The sequence below is a fragment of the Hyperoodon ampullatus genome, assembly GCF_949752795.1.
Source record: "Hyperoodon ampullatus genome assembly, chromosome: 8".
Classification (NCBI taxonomy): domain Eukaryota; kingdom Metazoa; phylum Chordata; class Mammalia; order Artiodactyla; family Ziphiidae; genus Hyperoodon; species Hyperoodon ampullatus.
In genome coordinates, this window is record NC_136921.1 from 68,173,687 (window position 1) to 68,193,571 (window position 19,885).

The following is a 19,885-nucleotide window of genomic DNA, read 5'->3' on the forward strand; positions in this document are numbered from 1 at the left end:
CCAGGATCTGTCTACAGCTCTCTCCCTTTGATAGGAGAACTTGACATCTACATTTCCGTACAATAGGGGGCCAGTTTTCAGCTTTTATGTGAAAGTAACAGAAGTTCCACAAAAAGAGGCAAAATTAAAATTGCTGAATAAGAGAGGCAACCATCCTGCTAAACCTTGTACTCTGAGTAAAGATACAGATAGCTGCAGAGCTGAGGACAGAAGAATAAGAACTTCCAGGGAGACTTAGCAAGCATCAGGGATTTTATAGGAGGTTTTGCAGGGGAGCAGAGATTCCTGACTCAAGAACAAGACACCATCAGCTTAAACATGTCAGAGAAGAGCATTAATTTTCTACAGTGTGATCCCTAGAACCTAAAAATTTAAGAAAACAAGACTAGTTCAGAAGAGAAATCATTCCCTTACCTACACTGATTACATAGTTTTACCAATTTCTATTAATGGGACATTGGAAATTAATATCACACCTCCACTTGTTATCATTCAAAGTTTATGCAGTATAACAATATAATTCTCATTCCATTAAACGGCTTCATTACTTCTCAGCCAATCCTTTTGATTATCTTCATAAAGTCATAACTTTTTAAAACCCTCTAGATATCTCATATCCAAGGTGAGAAGGCTAGGTAAATAATACTTCTTTGACATTGCTGTCCTTACAAAGAGTATTTCTACCAAGAACCTGCTACATGGCACTTGGTATACTGACACCGGTTTGAGCCACAGGTGCCATTTTAGCTCACACAACTCTACAAAAGAACAAAGATCATAGATTGCAAATTATTGTCCATTCCTCTCTCAATGCACAAGTCTAACTGAAGCACTCTCTGTCTACCCATCAAGTGCACAGAGACAGATGCCACCTAGTGTTTCATAGGCTCAAATGCATCCCAATTACACTCCTCTGAGTCTAGTTCCATGTTGGGATTATCCAGATATAGGCATGACAAAAGTACTGTGATGTAGTACATGCAAAGAAAATTTAACATGTTATGGTCCTAGTTGTTCCATTAACCAGCTGGATTATGTTGGGCAAAACTCCCAGGTGTCTTGAATTAGTTGCTCTCTACAACCTCTTATAAGTAACAGACTCCATTTCAGTTCTGACTAATGCAAAGCCACCCATGGAAATTTAAACTTTTCACATTGAAATCTTGATTTAGAGCAGAACAAAATTCCAGGAAACCAAACAACACTTTCTGAGGCTAACCTGTGATGTATACTGACTCCACTCTGTAAAGAAGAATGTTTTCTCTATTAATTAATTAACAGACGTGGACTTGAAACACAAGTACACATTAGATCACTCTAGGCAATGGTTTATCATCACGTACAGTAAGGAATAAAAGAAGTAAAGACAGGGTGACCATAACTCTTGGTGGTTTTTAAAAGACCCCTAACAATTCACTATAAAAAGCATGAGAGCTGCTTAAACTTTCGTCTGATAGTTGGAAGTAGATATAAAAAATGTTCCCCAGTCTTATGTACTAGAGGGGTCTGTAAAATTTCTTTTTAACTAGACCACATGACAATTAAAATCTTTCCCAAAAGAAAAATGAATGGAAAATACAACAAAATATGATACCTGCTAAATCTTGTTTCTTACCCTGCTAAATCTTTAGCTCATGTTCTGTTCTCAAATAAGTCTTGAAACCTAGAAGGTGGTCAGGCCTATGTCAAGTGGTTTATGAAGGCAGACAGCAATATCCTACCCAGGAAATCTGTCTATGGCCTAAGAGACGTGCAATTGATCTGGCCTGCCTGGGGGATGTATTTCCAACCTGCCCCTCAGTATACGGGATTTGAGTGAACAGTATATGGGACACTGACCTTCAGAAGTATAAACACACATTCGTCTCATGTGGACTAACTCTACAAAATGTGATGAATCCTGTGCATTAATGATGTGGAAAGTCTATAAACCCACAGAGGACATTTTGTGCTTTGTGTATCTTTTCTCCCTTTCTGTGCTTCTCGGTGTGGAAATTGTTCCTAATAACTTGAAACAACTCAAGACAAGCCCTTCAGCCTGACCACAAGCCAAGCTTATCTTGATGTAGGTTGAGCTTCTCTGTCTGCCAGGGCCATCCCACATGTCAATTAAGGAAAGCTGCTTATTATGAGGTTTTTTGGTCCTTATCTATCTTGTGTAGAGGCCAATCTCTTCAGGTAACTGAAGCAGGTTCTGTCATCTCTGAAGACTTAAGAGCTGCTAAGAAGTTGCCTCTCCCCACCTCCTGGCTCTGAATTTTCCTGATGTCAATCACCAGCTTTTCTTCAAGATCATGCTTCAGATCCAGTTCCTCCATGTCATTCCATCCTTAATCCCATCTAGGATCAATTCTATTTCTTTAAGAATGAGTGAGATTTCATTTCTCTGAAATGATTTAGGTACCAAATGGACTTGATGGCAGAGGAGCCAATGTTCCTGATAGGCTGACTTCCTTCTTCCATTTTCTATGACTCTCCCTGAAGGCCAAGGTCTGTGAGCTCCAATGGACTTGTGAATTCTTTGGGAAGACCTAGCCACAGACTGTACTCTATAAAATAAATGTCTTTGTGTCCTAAAAACCAATTATCAGATCACTCTTCAGGGTTCTTTCTTCAAGTTAAATAGCCCAAATACTTTGTATTCACTTTTCCCTGTCCTATTTTCTTCTGCTTTCTTTTAAGTCTTCTTATATCCTGTCATTTTACAGTGTGGATTCTACAAGTCAGATACACTTCGGCACTAAGTGAAACTGACATTAATCAGTCACTTCCAAATATTTATTATTTCTGCATATCACATGCACATCATACTATATAAACAGTATCATTCTTACTTTGTTAACCCCAGGAGAAATTTGCCAAGGCCAGGAAAACCCATAGCCCATTGCGACTTTTCATTTCTTTCTTGCTATGCTTAGTCATCAGCCTTCAGGTCATTGTATATGGGCTTTCTGTCCCATTACATGTTGGAAAATGCCACACTCATTCTCACAGTGTCCTTGTCAATATGAACAGGGAGTGGGTGGCCACTGACCTGAGACTTAGTATATTATCAAGGACATAGAATATCACAGATAACTCTTGCAAGATGTTACTGTTTGTGATTTTGTGATTTCAATAATCTAAAGGGTGATTTTATTAGAAAGGCTAAGGGCTTTCACATTTATGACCTCTTTCGTTCTCATAGCCTCACTTTGATGTAGGCTGAGCAAGGCAATATAGTATCATCAACTTTTTACAAATGCAAAAATTGAGGCTCAGAGCAATTAGTGATTTGCTTATTGTCTACTAGTAGAAACGCAAGTTACAATAAGAACTCAGAATTTACAGTTCTTTAGGAATCATCATTCTATACCAGGGTTTTCAAATTTTGTTCAGTGGGAGCTCTAAGGGCTTCTGGGAGCTCACTCAGAGACCTACCACAAGGGAAAGAGGCGGCCAAGTGGCCGGTGCTTTATGCCCCAGCCCCTGCTTTGATCAAGGCTGTTCTACATGCATCTATCTTATCACTTGGGTTTCTGTTCAATCTTTAGTTTAAAAGATTTCTGCTTAGAAGTATATGCATTATTTTAAAAAGAACATGAAGGTAGGGGCTTCCCTGGTGGCGCAGTGGTTAAGAATCCATCTGCCAATGCAGGGGACATGGGTTCAAGCCCTGGTCTGGGAAGATCCCACAAGCTGTGGAGCAACTAAGCCCGTGCGCCACAACTACTGAGCCTGCACTCTAGAGCCCGTGAGCCACAACTACTGAGCCCATGTGTCACAACTACTAAAGCTCACGTGCCTAGAGCCCCGTGGTCTGCAGCAAGAGAAGCCACCACAATGAGAAGCCCACGCACCACAACGAAGAGTAGCCCCCACTCGCCGCAACTAGAGAAAGCCCGCATGCAGCAACAAAGACCCAGTGCAGCCAAAAATAAATAAAAAAAATAAATAATTTTTAAAAAGAAGAAAGAAAATCCACCACAGGGTTGCCTTTACACCTGTGTCAAAAATAAATTAAAAAAAAAAACCAACATGAAGGTAGTAGGGGCCATGAGGATGAATGGACCCAAAGAAGAAAAAATAAGCTAAGACATGAGTGATTAGGGATCACTGAATGTTCAACTAGTGCCCGCTCAAGTTTCTGTCTGGCAGCAGCCCTGATCATCAATAGGTGATCCCTCCTCACAGAATAATAAAGGTGCAGCAGACACTGTTCCTACCCTTAATGAATGTGACATCCTCTGAGAAAATGGGACAGCTACATACAAAAATGCACAGACACATATGACACGATTATGCTAACATATACGAGACAATAATGGTTCAGAAAGCTCTAGTGCTGGCATGACGCTGCAGCAGCCACAGCAAAACCCCATCCAGCTCGCTCACTCTGCTACTGTCAGTTGTGTCACTCCTCACAAGGGACAGAGCATTTTAAAGAGAGGACTCTGCCAAGGGAAAAGGCAAGGTTGAAGAGAAGGAAGTGATTGTTCATGGTTCAGGGTGAGTCTTCAGTGAAGGAGACAGTTTAGAATGAGACCGCTCCCCTTGATGGTTCATGTCTGTCCACACAGGCACACACGCATCCCTTAGCACATGACCGCCACACCTGAGAGCCAGGAAGATCTCTGGTGAAGCAATGGAGCTTAAGCTGTAGAGCCACTTACATGCATGGACCCCCTCCAAGGCCCTGGGAGAGATGCTAGCAATGTGTTTTTGTAAAATTTGCCAAAAGTGACGTTTTTTGTTTGGGGTTTTTTTTTTTTTTTTTTTTTAGCCACAATTGTTTTGGCGATTGGATCTTTCCATTTGGACTTCATCATACTTCCCTCATGTCAGGTGGCACTGGAGTGGCTATGGGCTTTTGTCATATCCAGCTAAGAGGAAGTTGAGTTGAGAAACATTTAATTTGGTTTAATGAGATATGTTTATGTGGCTCACAATTGCTTCTTTATATAGTAAGTTTATTCCTGGCTATCCCATTCTAGGAATGGCTTCCAGAAGTACTTGTATCGCCCTCTGAGGCAAACTATAAGAGCCCAGTCTAGAGGTCATATTAAGATATGCTTGTTCATACAGCACCAAACACTTAGAAGTATGTGGGAAATAGAGAAAAAAAACAAGTCTTGAATCGTATAGAACCAAAAGCTAATCTGTAGAAAATTTTTCCAATCATCATATGGGCAAAATTTTAAGTAGAGGATTCATTTACCATCCTCATCAAAACAGAAGCTCTCACCTATTGGGAAAGATTCAATAATGCTGAGTATATAACTGTAGGTGAACCATATTTTTTTCTGGGAATTATGTGAAATTGAATTTGTCAGCAGTCTTATGTATGTTTGAAGGGCACAGTCTTGGATTAGTACTACACAGTAGTACATTTTATGTATGGTCATACTTAAGCATCCCAACTATCAAACTATCAAACAAATTTTAATCAACCATGTTAAAGGAAACACTGAATTATCTTCACATCTCCTCTGTAGAAAATATTACAAAATCAGTTCACATGAAAAAGCAATCAAAAACTAATCAGCCAAATGTAAACAAAATTGTACTGTAAAGACGTGTCAGGCAGTTATAATTTAAAATATGATGATGTTTTTCTAGATATAATTACACTTGTAGTTATTTGTCAGTTTTTAATTATAATTTGTTTAATTACTCTTCTCATTCCAGGTAAATACCATCTTTGATTCTCATTATGTATTCTTTTAATATTCTATTATTTCTTAAAGGGTTCCAAAACTGTATAAGCTTCTGGCCTACAAATCCTAGATTTTCTCATGGGAGTGACATTTGAGGTAAATTATGCTGGGAAGACTTTGTACCTCAAAGCTATTCAATATAAACTTCATAAACACAGTAAAGATTAAATATTATGATTTTCTTCCGTGTCTAAACTTTCTATCTGCTTGAGAACTCTCCTTCTACACAGCACTTAGAGCAAAACTGCAAGAGTCTTCATGATTTATACTACTGTCTTCTTCTTCTAGAAAAAGATGAATCATGGTTCTAATTTTTATTTTTATCACCACTCTTTGTTCAGCCTCACAAACGATTTGAAAAGCACAATCATTCTTGCAAAAAAATTCAGAATCATTGCCAAATGAAAATGATTCATGTTTCACCAAAAAGGAAAAAAACAATGCATTATGAACAATAAAACCTCTGTAAGCATAAAATTCATGAATCCATTTCTCAAAAATCTATTTTGCCAGACTATTCATGCCTTTAATTTAAGGAAGTAGTAGTCATATATTTTAAGTTTTCACATGCATATCATTTACTAAATTTACATCAAATATAATATAATGTATCTCCAACATAGTATCTAAGTATGAAAGTCAGTATTTTAATATAATTGCCCATTTATATTAAAAGCCTCTTATAAAAATCTTTCCCCTTCTGTAATATCTCTTTTTTCCCAATGAGAATAATAGTCATAATTACAGAGTAGTAACACATGACAGATAATGTTCCAATTTTAGAAAATTAGCTCTTTCTTAGCCTTGCAATGAAACCCTTTTTATCTGACTTTGGTATCGGTGTCGTATAGAATGAGGGTACTATTTGGCTTTTCAGGGTAAAGAGACAAAATTGTTATATTAGCTAACACTGATGGTACTCAAAAAAAAAAAAAGATAACTAAAGAAAATGGTTTTGTTCAACGTGAAGCAGCTTTTTAAAATCACACTTTAAGCCACTACTTAAATTAAAATCAAGTTTTATAGTCACAGCACATTGAATTTTTTCTTCTGGTAAATCTGGATGTCCAATGCGCTATTTCAAAATATTTCTTGACATTGTGTAAGTCTAGTAGTATATCCAGTCTGTTCATCAAATGGTTTAAAATTTAGTCTCCAACTCCTCAAACCAGGTTATCTAGAATATCTGAATGTCAATAATAATATAGTGAAACAAGCCCTGGCCAGTGTGTCCATGCCCAGGCTACCACTGCACAACCTCTTACTAAGCCTCAATTTGTCTGTAAAGTAGGAAGTGGGCAGGGTTGGTTAAACAAGGGTGGTTATTTTATTTTATTTTATTTTTTAAGGACTTATTTATTTTTAGTAACTATCCATCACCGTGAATAAATCCATATTCTCTTTAATTCTCACAATAACCTTGGGAAGTAGTTATTATTTTCTCCATTTTGAAAATGAGGAAACTGAGTCTCAGAGAAAGGGAAGAAAACCAGTAGAAAACTCCCATTTGTTAAGACTGATAGAGACTTTGCTTGTTATTGCAGTTACTCCTTTACAAACAACTCAGTCAGATCTTAACCCTACTGAATAGGGAACTTGGTCTCAGCAAGGCAAAGTCACATTGCTATGAAGTGGCAAGTTGGGCTTTGAATCAACGTTGCCTTGACTGCAAGCCTTGGGGTCTTTCTCACTACAGGGCTGCTTCCCCTTTTTTTTCTTTATTGTGGTAAGAACACTTAAAATGAGATCTGCCTTCTTAACCAACTTTTAAGTGCACAACACAGTATTATTAACTGTAGGCATATTGTTATACAGAGGATCTCTAAAACCTAACATCTTGCATGACTGAAACCTGTACCCACTGAGCAACAGTTACCCATTTCCCTCCTCCCAGCCCTTGATACCTACTATTCTACTCTCTGTTTCCATGAGTTTGACTATTTTGGATACCTCATACAAATGGAATCATGCAGTATTTGTCCTGTGACTGGCTTATTTCACTTAGCATAAAGTCCATAATGTCCATCCATGTTACCACAAATGGCAGGATTTCCTTCTTCTTTAAGGCTGAATAATATTCCATTATATGTATATACCACATTTTCTTTGTCCATTCATCTGTTGATAGATATTTAGGTTGTTTCCATATCTTAACTATTGTGAAAATGCTGCAGTGAACATGCGAGTTCAGACAGCTCTTCAAGATTCTGGTTTCAATTACTTTGGATATATACCAAGAAGTGGGATTGCTGGATTTTATGGCAGTTCTATTTTTAATTTTTTGAGGAACCTCTATACTGTTTTCCACAGTGGCTGCATGATTTTACATTCCCATTGACAGTATACAAGTATTCTTCACATTGACAGCCATACTTGTTTTTTGGTTTGGGGGTTTTTTTGATAGTAGCCATTCTGACAAGTATGAGGTGATATCTCATTGTGGTTTTGATTTTCATTTCCCCTGATAATTAGTGATGTTGAGCATCTTTCACATATCTGTTGGTCATTTTTATGTCTTCTTTAGAGAAATGTCTGTTAAAGTCCCTCGCTCACTTTTTAATTGGGTTATTTGGTTTTTAACCATTAAGTTGTAGGAATTTCTTATATATCTTGGATATTAATCCCTTATCAAATATATGGTTTGCAAATATTTTCTCCCATTACATGGGTGTCTTTTCATTCTGTGGATTATTTCCTTTGCTGTGTAGAAGCTTTTTCATTTGCTGTCATCCACTGTCTACTTTTGTTTTTGTTGCCAGTGCTTTTGGAATTATACCCAAAAAACCATTACCAAGACCAATGTCATGAAGCTTTTTCACTATGTTTTCTTCTAGGAATTTTACAGTTTTGGGTCTTACATTTAAATCTTTAATCCATTTTGAGTTGATTTTTGTGTATGGTGAAAGGTAAAGGTCCAATTTCATTCTTTTGCATGTGTATATCCAGTTTTTCCAGTACCATCTGTTGAAGAGACTATCTTTTCCCCATTGTGTATTCTTGGCACCCAAAGTTGACCATATATACATGGGTTTATTTCTCGGCTCTATATTCCACATTTTTTCATGATAAAAACTCTCAATAACTTAGGTATAGAAGTTATCTTTAGAGGTATAAAATTCAAATAAGAAAAGTCCACAGCAAACATCATACTCATTGGAAAAAACTGAAAGCTTTTCCTATAAGATGAGGAACAAAGGCAAGGATGCCCACTCTTGCTACTCCTATTCAACACAGTACTGAAATCCTAGCCAGAGCAATTAGGCAAGAAAAAGAAATAAAAGATATTCAGATAGGAAAGGAAGAAGTAAATTTATCCCTGTTTGCAGATAACATGATCTTATATGTAGAAAACTCTACAGATGCCAAATAAAACTGTTAGAACTAATAAATAAATTCAATAAAGTTGCAGGATACAAAATCAACATTCAAAACTCAATTGCATTTTTATATACTAAAAATGAACTATCCAAAGAGGAACTAAAAGACAATTCCATTTCTAATAGAAACAAAAGAATAAAATACTTTGGAATAAACACTTAACAAAGGAGGTGAAAGACTTGTACAATGAAAACTACAAAACACTGAAAAAGACAAACAAATGGAAAGACACCCAGTGTTCACGTATTGGAAGACTTAATATTGTTAAAGTGTCCATACTACCCAAAGCTATCCACAGATTCAATGCAAGCCCTAAAAAATCCCAATGGTATTTTTCACAGAACTAGAAAAGGCAATCCTGAAATTCATATGGAGGCATGGAACACCCCAAGTAGCCAAAGCAATATTAAGAAAGAAGAACAAAACTGGAGTCATCACACTGATTTCAAAATATATCACAAAGTTCCACTAACTAAAACAATATGGTACTGGCATAATAATATCTTCTCAAATCAATTTTTCTCTCAGCTCTCTTCCAGTTAGATAAATGGACCAAAGAAAGTGAGTGGATTGCCTAACCACCAAAGATATTTCAATGTTCCCCCACAAAAAAGCTCCAATTTGACTTGTGAGGATATGTTTACCAGAGCATTTCCATCAGGCCAAAAGTGGGTTGGGAGGAAGAAAATTATTAATAGGCCTCAACTGCATTCAAGCTCTGATGGCCCAGAGAAATCATGAATATCATTTTGGAGCCAGGACTTCATAAGAATAATTAATTTTTAACAATATCACTAATGCAAGACTTAAAGGAATGTTTTTTAACACATAAACCTGGAAAAAATGGAACGTGAGTGCATATCAACATCAAAATGCTCTAATTAGCAGTCTCACTGAATGAACTATTTCAGCCATACTAGAAATTACATCAGTTCCTTTATCAAGAAATTTTACAACAACTTTTCCAGGAAATAGTCTTGCTTAACAAACCAAGATATGCAATGTCTTTTTTCCAATATCAAGCGGATTCAGTGGCAGCCCCAAATCATGGACGAGAAACTGGCCCAGTCCACTTCGTAGACCAATATCTAAACAGCCCAAACAACCTTAGCCTGCCACATCCTCTTCTCTGGGCAGAAGAACTGGATTAAGTTTCACTATCAACAGTTTACTAAAAAATGAACAACCGAGTGTCTGAAAATTAGCCAAAAGGACCATTAAAAAAACTGACAGGTATATTATTGGCCCCAAGAATAAAAACATAAAGTAAGCCAAAAAGAATACTTGAAATATGAGCAGCTTAGAGACAGACTTGTTATGCCAGACCTATGACAAAGGTACAAGTGAAAAAACCTGAATATTCTACTTATAATCTAAACATGGGGATTTATCAAAACCAGACACACTTTTGACTACTGAGATTAGTTTGAATGATTAAATATTCCCTCTTCTTTGGGAGCAGAGAGTAGCTTCTGTTTCACTATGGCATGAAATGTAATGTAACAAGGACTTAATTAAGTGGAGAATGTCATTCTTCCCAGATGAATCTGCATTATGGGAGGACATAAAGGGTTCTGTCACTTGTCACTCTCTTGTAGTCTGTGGGCAAATTCCTGAAATATTAATATATCCTTAGTTGCATGAATGAATCAGAAAGTTGAGAGCCCTGTCTTAAGATGGAGAAATAAAATTCTACATTTTTGTGCCTATTTGATTATAATATCTTACCAAGAGCACCTGCCACAGCATCTGTTTGACAATAACAAAATACCCAGGTTTGCTCTTTGTATTTTTCCTGTTAGTTTCAGCTGCTCCCTAAGCCATAAAACCAGAAATAAATCAGTTTAAAAGATAAGCTTGGGCTTCCCTTGTGGCGCAGTGGTTGAGAGTCCGCCTGCTGATGCAGGGGACGCGGGTTCGTGCCCTGGTCCGGGAGGATCCCACATGCTGCGGAGCAGCTGGGCCCGTGAGCCATGGCCGCTGAGCCTGCGCGTCCGGAGCCTGTGCTCCGCAGCGGGAGAGGCCACAGCAGTGAGAGGCCTGCGTACCGCAAAAAAAAAAAAAAAAAAAAGATAAGCTTGAGGTTCTGAAACAGAAGAGAAAGGAACCAATGAGATCGTGAAGCAAAGAGATATAGAGGACAAAGCTAGCAATCAAAAGCTGAATCCAAGAGGAAATGAGGGTTTGGGGAGCCTTTCATTTCTAGATAACCAATTCAATCTGTCAATGATATGTCCCTGTTATGCTGTTGCTAGAAATTGCCACCAACTGACAGATACCTGGTGGATGCTAAAATTCTGTTGTCTGATCTACTTCTGGGGAAAATCTGAGCCAACCTTTCCTTCTTACCTCTAGCACACAGTCGTCTTTTCCCAGAGTCCCCTTAGCAGATCGGATATCTGGACTCAAGGAAAAACTGCCACAGATATAATGTATAACCACCCTCATCATATATGAAATGTGTTCTTTCCTCTAGAGGGCTGATATATTCTATTACAACCTTCTTACTCACCTAAGATTGTATCAAAAATGTCTGTCTCCTTGACAAAGGCAGACCATGTGGGTTCCCATTTATCCCTCTTCTTACTCAAATTAATTTCTACTCCCTAAAATGGAATGCATTTTACATGAGCCCCCAGGCTGCTGTAGAAAATAAGACCACAACACAGAAACTAAACTAAGACCTGGTTGATTTACCAAAACCTACTGTCCTAGTTCCTTTTTTTTTAACATCTTTTTTTGGAGTACAATTGCTTTACAATGTTGTGTTACTTTCTGCTTTATAACAAAGTGAATCAGCTATATGTATACATACATTCCCATATCCCCTCCCTCTTGCGTCACCCTCCCACCCTACCTATCCCACCCCTATAGGTGGTCAAAAAGCACCGAGCTGATCTCCCTGTGCTATGCAGCTGCTTCCAACTAGCTATTTTACATTTGGTAGTGTATATATGTCAATGCTACGCTCTCATCTTGTCCCAGTTTACCCATCCCCAGCTCCATGTCCTCAAGTCCATTCTCGATGTCTGCATCTTTATTCCTTTCCTGCCCCTAGGTTCTTCAGACCCTTTTTTTTTTTTTTAGATTCCATACGTATGTGTTAGCATATGGTACTTGTTTTTCTCTATTTGACTTACTTCACTCTGTATGACAGACTCTAGGTCCATCCACCTCACTACAAATAACTCAATTTTGTTTCTTTTTATGGCTGAGTAATATTCCATTGTATGTATGTGCCATATCTTCTTTATCCATTCATCTGTCGATGGACACTTAGGTTGCTTCCATGTCCTGGCTATTGTAAATAGTGCTGTAATGAACACTGTGGTACATGACTCTTTTTGAATTATGGTTTTCTCAGGGTATATGCCCAGTAGTGGGATTGCTGGGTCATCTGGTAGTTTACTTTTAGCTTTTTAAGGAACCTCCATACTGTTCTCCATAGTGGCTGTATCAATTTACATTCCCACCAACAGTGCAAGAGGGTTCCCTTTTCTTCACACCCTCTCCAGCATTTACTGTTTGTAGATTTTTGGATGATGGCCATTCTGACCGGTGTGAGGTGATATCTCATTGTGGTTTTGATTTGCATTTCTCTAATGATTAGTGATGTTGAGCATCCTTTCATGTGTTTGTTGGCAATCTGTATATCTTCTTTGGAGAACTCTCTATTTAGGTCTTCTGCCCATTTTTGGATTGGGTCGTTTGTTTTTTTGGTATTGAGCTGCATGACCTGCTTGTATATTTTGGAGATTCATCTTTTGTCATTTACTTCATTTGCAAATATTTTCTCCCATTGTGAGGGTTGTATTTTTGTCTTGTTTATGGTTTCCTTTGCTGTGCAAAAGCTTTTGAGTTTAAGTCCCATTTGTTTGTTTTTGTTTTTATTTCCATTTCTCTAGGAAGTGGGTCAAAAACGATCTTGCTGTGATTTATATCAAAGAGTGTTCTGCCTATGTGTTCCTCCAAGAGTTTTATAATTTCTGGCCTTACATTTAGGTCTTTAATCCATTTTGAGTTTATTTTTTTGTATGGTGTTAGGAAGTGTTCTAATTTCATTCTTTTGCATGTAGCTGTCCAGTTTTCCCAGCACCATGTATTGAAGAGGCTGTCTTTTCTCTACTGTATATTCTTGCCTCCTTTGTCAAAGATAAGGTAACCATATGTCATGGGTTTATCTCTGGGCTTTCTATCCTGTTCCATTGATCTATATTTCTATTTTCATGCCAGTACCATACTGTCTTGATTACTGTAGCTTTGTAGTATACTCTGAAGTCAGGGAGCCTGATTCCTCCAGCTCCGTTTTTCTTTCTCAAGACTGCTTTGGCTATTCAGGGTCTTTTGTGTTTCCATACAAATTGTGAAATTTGTTATTCTAGTTCTGTGAAAAATGGCATTGGTAGTTTGACAGGGATTGCATTGAATCTGTACATTGTTTTGGGTAGTAGAGTCATTTTCACAGTATTGATTCTTCCAATCCAAGAACATGGTATATGTCTCCATCTGTTTGTATCATCTTTAATTTCTTTCATCAGTGTCTTATAGTTTTCTGCATATAGGTCTTTTGTCTCCTTAGGTAGGTTTATTTCTAGGTATTTTATTCTTTTTGTTGCAATGGTAAATGGGAGTGTTTCCTTAATTTCTCCTTCAGATTTTTTGTTGTTAGCGTACAGGAATGCAAGAGATTTCTGTGCATTAATTTGTATCCTGCTACTTTACCAAATTCATTGATTAGCTCTAGTAGTGTTCTGGTAGCATCTTTAGGATTCTCTATGTATAGTATCATGTCATCTGCAAACAGTGACAGCTTTACTTCTTTTCCGATTTGGATTCTTTTCTTTCTTTTTCTTCTCTGATGGCTCTGGCTAACACTTCCAAAACTATGTTGAATAATAGTTGTGAGAGTGGGCAACCTTGTTTTGTTCCTGATCTTAGTGGAAACGGTTTCAGTTTTTCACCACTGAGAACGATGTTGGCTGTGGGTTTGTCATATATGGCCTTTATTATGTTGAGGTATGTTCCCTCTATGCCTACTTTCTGCCGGGTTTTTGTCATAAATGGGTGTTGAATTTTGTCGAAAGCTTTCTCTGCATCTATTGAGATGATCATATGGTTTTTATCCTGTAATTTGTTAATACGGTGTATCACATTGATTGATTTGCATATATTGAAGAATCCTTGCATCCCTGGGATAAACCCCACTTGATCATGGTGTATGATCCTTTTAATGTGCTGTTGGATTCTGTTTGCTAGTATTTTGTTGAGGATTTTTGCATCTATGTTCATCAGTGATATTGGCATGTAGTTTTCTTTTTTTGTGACATCTTTGTCTGGTTTTGGTATCAGGGTCATGGTGGCCTCGTAGAATGTGTTTGGGAGTGTTCCTCTCTCTGCTATATTTTGGAAGAGTTTGAGAAGGATAGGTGTTAGCTCTTCTCTAAACGTTTGACAGAATTTGCCTGTGAAGCCATCTGGTCCTGGGCTTTTGTTTGTTGGAAGACTTTTAATCACAGTTTCAATTTCAGTGCTTGTGATTGGTCTGTTTATATTTTCTATTTCTTCATGGTTCAGTCTCAGAAGGTTGTGCTTTTCTAAGAATTTGTCCATTTCCTCCAGGTTGTCCATTTTATTGGCATATAGTTGCTTGTAGTAATCTCTCATGATCCTCTGTATTTCTTCAGTGTCAGTTGTTACTTCTCCTTTTTCATTTCTAATTCTGTTGATTTGAGTCTTCTCCATTTTTTTTTTGATGAGTCTGGCCAATGGTTTATCAATTTTGTTTAGCTACTCAAAGAACCAGCTTTTAGTTTTATTGACTTTTGCTATTGTTTCCTTCATTTCTTTTTCATTTATTTCTGATCTGATCTTTATGATTTCTTTCCTTCTGCTAACTTTGAGTTAGTTTTGTTCTTCTTTCTCTAATTGCTTTAGGTGTAAGGTTACATTGTTTATTTGAGATTTTCTTATTTCTTGAGGTAGGACTGTATTGCTATAAATTTCCCTCTTTGAACTGCTTTTGCTGCATCCCATAGGTTTAGGGTCATTGTGTTTTCATTGTCATTTGTTTCTAGGTATTTTTTGATTTCCTCTCTGATTTCTTCAGTGACATCTTGGCTTTTTAGTAGTATATTGTTTAGCCTCCATGTGTTTGTAGTTTTTACAGTTTTTTTCTGTAATTGATATCTAGTCTCATAGCATTGTGGTCGGAAAAGATACTTGATATGATTTCAATTTTCTTAAATTTGATGAGGCTTGATTTTTGACCCAAGATATGATTTATACTGGAGAATGTTCCATGAGCACTTGAGAAGGAAGCGTATTCTGTTGTTTTTGGATGGAATGTCCTATCAGTATCAATTAAGTCCATCTTGTCTTATGTGTCATTTAAAGCCTGTGTTTCCTTATTTATTTTCATTTTGGATGATCTGTCCATGGGTGAAAGTGGGGTGTTAAAGTCCCCTACTATTATTGTGTAACTGTTGATTTCCCCTTTTATGGCTATTAGCATTTGCCTTATGTATTGAGGTTCTAGTTCCTTTAACACAGCAAAACTATAGGTTTTCTCTTATTCATAGCCACAATCTACGACCCTCTTACCTAGGTACATTACAACACTCAAGGAATGTGGAAGGGAGAATTCTGTGATAATCAGAGAAGGGAAAATATAGAGCGTTAAAAGAGGGTTACAGTTGATGTTATCAAACTTTTACTTGAAAGGCTCTTCCAAAAGAGTCTGTAATTCTCCAATAAAGTGTCAGGGCTCTGTTAATTTTCTTCCTCTAATGGGCTATATTACCTGATGACATGCCTTTTAGGGAAGCTGATTTCTTCATCAACACTCACCAGGAGACACTGAATGCCACTGAATGACTGAAATCAGTGAAACACTCCAGAACTCAAAGCCACCCCACAGCTCACAGCCCTGAGGATCCCAGGACTGAACCTTGCTGGACGCTGAGCCCCACAACTTAGCATGTCAACGACATTTGAATGCTCTTCTCCCTTCCCAGTCTCACTCAGCTGGTGGGCTATCATTCTTATAAATCCAAAGACATGGGTTCAATGTATGCACTGTTATATTTAAAATGGATAACCAACAAGGACCTATTGTAGCACAGGGAACTCTGCTCAATGTCATGTGGCAACATGGATGGGAGGGGAGCTTGGGGGGGAATGGATACATGTATATGTATGGCTGAGTCGCTTTGCTGTGCACCTGAAACTATCACAACATTGTTAACTGGCTATACTCAAATATAAAATAAAATGTGTAATAAAAAAAAAAGACATGGGTTCAACTTAGCCCTAAGCCAAATGGTTTTGCCCTGTTCCAAGAGTGTAAACTGACTGCCTAACCCACAGCCTTCATGTAATTATCCAGTCCAGGTCCAAGTGGGGATGGACATCAGTCCAACTGTGTCTCACTTCTGTAAGGAAACTAAGAACACCCACTCCTCCTGAGATATGTCGGCTTGCACTTGCTGAGAAGAACAAGGACTCCATGTCTTTGTATTGTATCCTCAATGAATGAAGGCCTTATTCAGGAGATGTGGAGAAAAAGTAATGTTATCCAACAGGACTGCCAGGAGTCGGTATTATGTTCATGTTGAGAGGTGCATACTGAGGTCCAGCCTGTCTTGAATATCACCCTCAAATCCGTCACATTTTGGATTCAAGACAAAGATTTGCAGTGACAATGATGAGTTGTCTCTACAATACCCAGGAAAGTCAGTTTACTGGTCTTCCTACCACCATGTGTCAGAATCAGGGGAGAGTGGCTGGCTGTGTAGGAATCTTGCTGTGCCAAGATGGTACCCCCTATATAGGAAAAACATACTTCTGTGTGTTTATCCTTTACTATTCACACAGAACACTTCACTTCTAACACTTCTGGTCACCAAATGTGTGGGGGTTTTTTCCACACCAAGCAATGCTCTGCAACACCAGTTGGGTGTCCTCCAATTTCACTCAATTCTGACACTATCTACCTGGAGGCAGCATCAGATCCCACAGGTTAAGGGTTCAGTCCCACAAAGCTGCTACCCTCCACTGCAGATGCCAATCTCCAGTCACAGGTTGTCACCTGTACTTCTGATCAACTGCCTGTAAGTAGCGGCTCCCATGATGCTCTCCTTGGATTTGATAATTTGCTAGAATGTCTCACAGAACTCAGGGAAACACTTACATTTGCCGGTTGATTATACAAGGATATGATGAAGGATACACATGAACATCCAGAAGGAAGAGATGCCTAGGGCAGGGTATGGGGGAAGTGGTACAGAACTTCCATGCCCTCACCAGAAGCATGCTACCCTCCCAGTACCTCCATGTATTCAACAACCCAGAAGCTAACCAAACCCCATACTTTCAGGATCCGTATGGAGGCTTCAACACATAGACAAGATCAATCATTAACTCGGTCTCCAGCCCCTCTCCCCTTCCCGGCGGTGGGACTGAATGTTCCAAGCTTCTAATCATGGTTTGTTCTTTCTGATGAGCAGCCCCCATCTGGGAGTTATACACAAGCCACTCAGAGTCACCTCATTAGAACAAAGGATGCTCCTGTCACCCAGGAAATTCCAAGGGGTTTAGGAGCTCTGTGTCAGGAACTGGGTCAAAGACCAAATAGAACAAAAGGTGTTCCTATCACCCTGGAAATTACAAGGGTTAGAGGAGAGTTAGGAGCAGAGATAAATAGATAGATAGATAGATAGATGATAGATAGATAGATAGATGATAGACAGACAGACAGCGATACGTAGATACATAGATAGATACACAGATTTTGCTATTATTTCACACTACCCATCTGTCCCTTCTTCTCTAGGAGGTCTTCTTGTTCCCAGGTTTCTCACAGTCCAAGAACACTGAAATTGATCCCAAAAGATAGCAAAGGCCAGAACCTCCTGGGTTTTTCTGTTTTGTCACTTATAATTCACAGCGTTATCCATTTCATCATCCCCATCAGTGAGCACTCACAAACCTCCCCGGCTTCCCAATACTCCTCCCTGAACCCCTGTGCTGCTTGTTTTATTTTTGAACACCCAAAGGGTTTAACTGTGTTACTATAACTAAGAGGAAAGAGTAAATTAATCAAAATTGTTACCTCACATATTGTTCTCTTAACTCTAAATAGCATTTACTCCATTCTGCCTTAAGATGTTCGTGTCCACTCTGGTAGAACTAAAAAGGGCATCACTTCAGGTTCTAAGCTTTGTGAATAATTGAAAACTATGTTAAAGGAGATGATAAAGAAGGAGAATGCTTGCCATCTTTGCACTTTGCTGTGACTGGGAACTATCACTGTAGTGAGTCTTCCATGTTTGACACATGAAAATGTTTGACTTGTTACCAGAGGAGGATTACATGTATGGTCTTCACTATCAAAACTCATCTTACCAACCAAAACAAGAGGCAGTTTCAGAGAACCATTCTCTTATCCTAGTATTGTTTGTTTCCCTTCTTCCATTAACTTTTTAATCCTCATTCTTTTTAGCCCAATTACTGATGTACAAATGAACATTCCTTTAACTTAGGAATTGCTTTGTCTGCAAAGGGATTTATCATAAAGCTGCCGGGATCTATATTTTAACTTAACATATTTCCTTAGTGTGTTGTTGTACTTGATACATTTCCAGCCCTAGAAATTCCTCTGTCAGGTTAAGTGACATTTCATGACTGGGTAAGACTTCACTCCACCCCCCACAATGCTAATCTACCCCCAGAAATGACAGCAACTGCTTTCACAGCCGAAGCCAACACCGAGTCTAACAGGAAATGCCTGAGAATGCTTAGTCTGTCAGGTGGCAATAGCTAGGGCTCATTAGGGAGGCTCTGGTTCCAGTTTTGCCATGGCAACCTCTAAAGATACATATCTAGTATGTTAGTGACATGCTGACATCACAGTTTGCTCCTTGAAAGAGGAACAAACAGAGGCGAGACTCCCTGATTTTCACGTGAGGTTAAAATGATTCCATGTATGGGGAGTGCAAAGAGAGAAAGCTGCTTTTACATGGTTTAAACCGCTGTCCAAGATAAGGGCAGTGAATATGTTACTGTTTTGCATCTTCTTTTTCAGAAGAAGTGTGATCTGCTATAGACTAAAAAAAAAAGCCTTTTTTACAGATAAAATAAAGTCTTGGTATCTAACAACAACCAAAAATCTCATTTATTTTTTAGGTTTCCAACCAATACTTTACCTCTTGTGAAAAATAAACTAAAGGATACTGTTTATTTGTAATTATGCCACAAAGTTTACGTCTTTTAAATCTTAATCATAATTCTTTCTTTCCTTAAGCACTGGAATAACAACGGATTATTACTTTAGCAGGATACTGCAATGAGGGAATATTATTTTTGTGGGATACTGAAATGATGACTGGACAGGGCATTCAGGTTCTTTCAAAACTGTTGGATTCCACTTCAGTACCCCTGAAGACAGAAGGGGCACAGAGAAGATGCAGGGAGTTAGTGGTGATTTTTGAGAGTCACCCTCTCTGTGCTACTCTTTGAGCTGGAAGGAGAGATGTGCAGAGTAGCAAGCAAGTCAGAGAGACAGCAGAGCTGGCAGGGAAGAAGGGGATTATGCTCATCAGAGCCTGATGTGAAGGATTTCCTGTTAAACTCGACCTCTGAATCTTTCAGGTGTGCTTCTAGCTCTGGGAAAAGGGGAGAGAAACTGCACAGCCGAATTGAGAAGGTCCCTGTGGCCTGGGTGCTGTCTTCAGGCCTACCCAAATTGGGACCAGATCTCTTTGTTTTTTATCATGATGAGATAGAAACTGCAGGACACTAGGAGACACAAACTG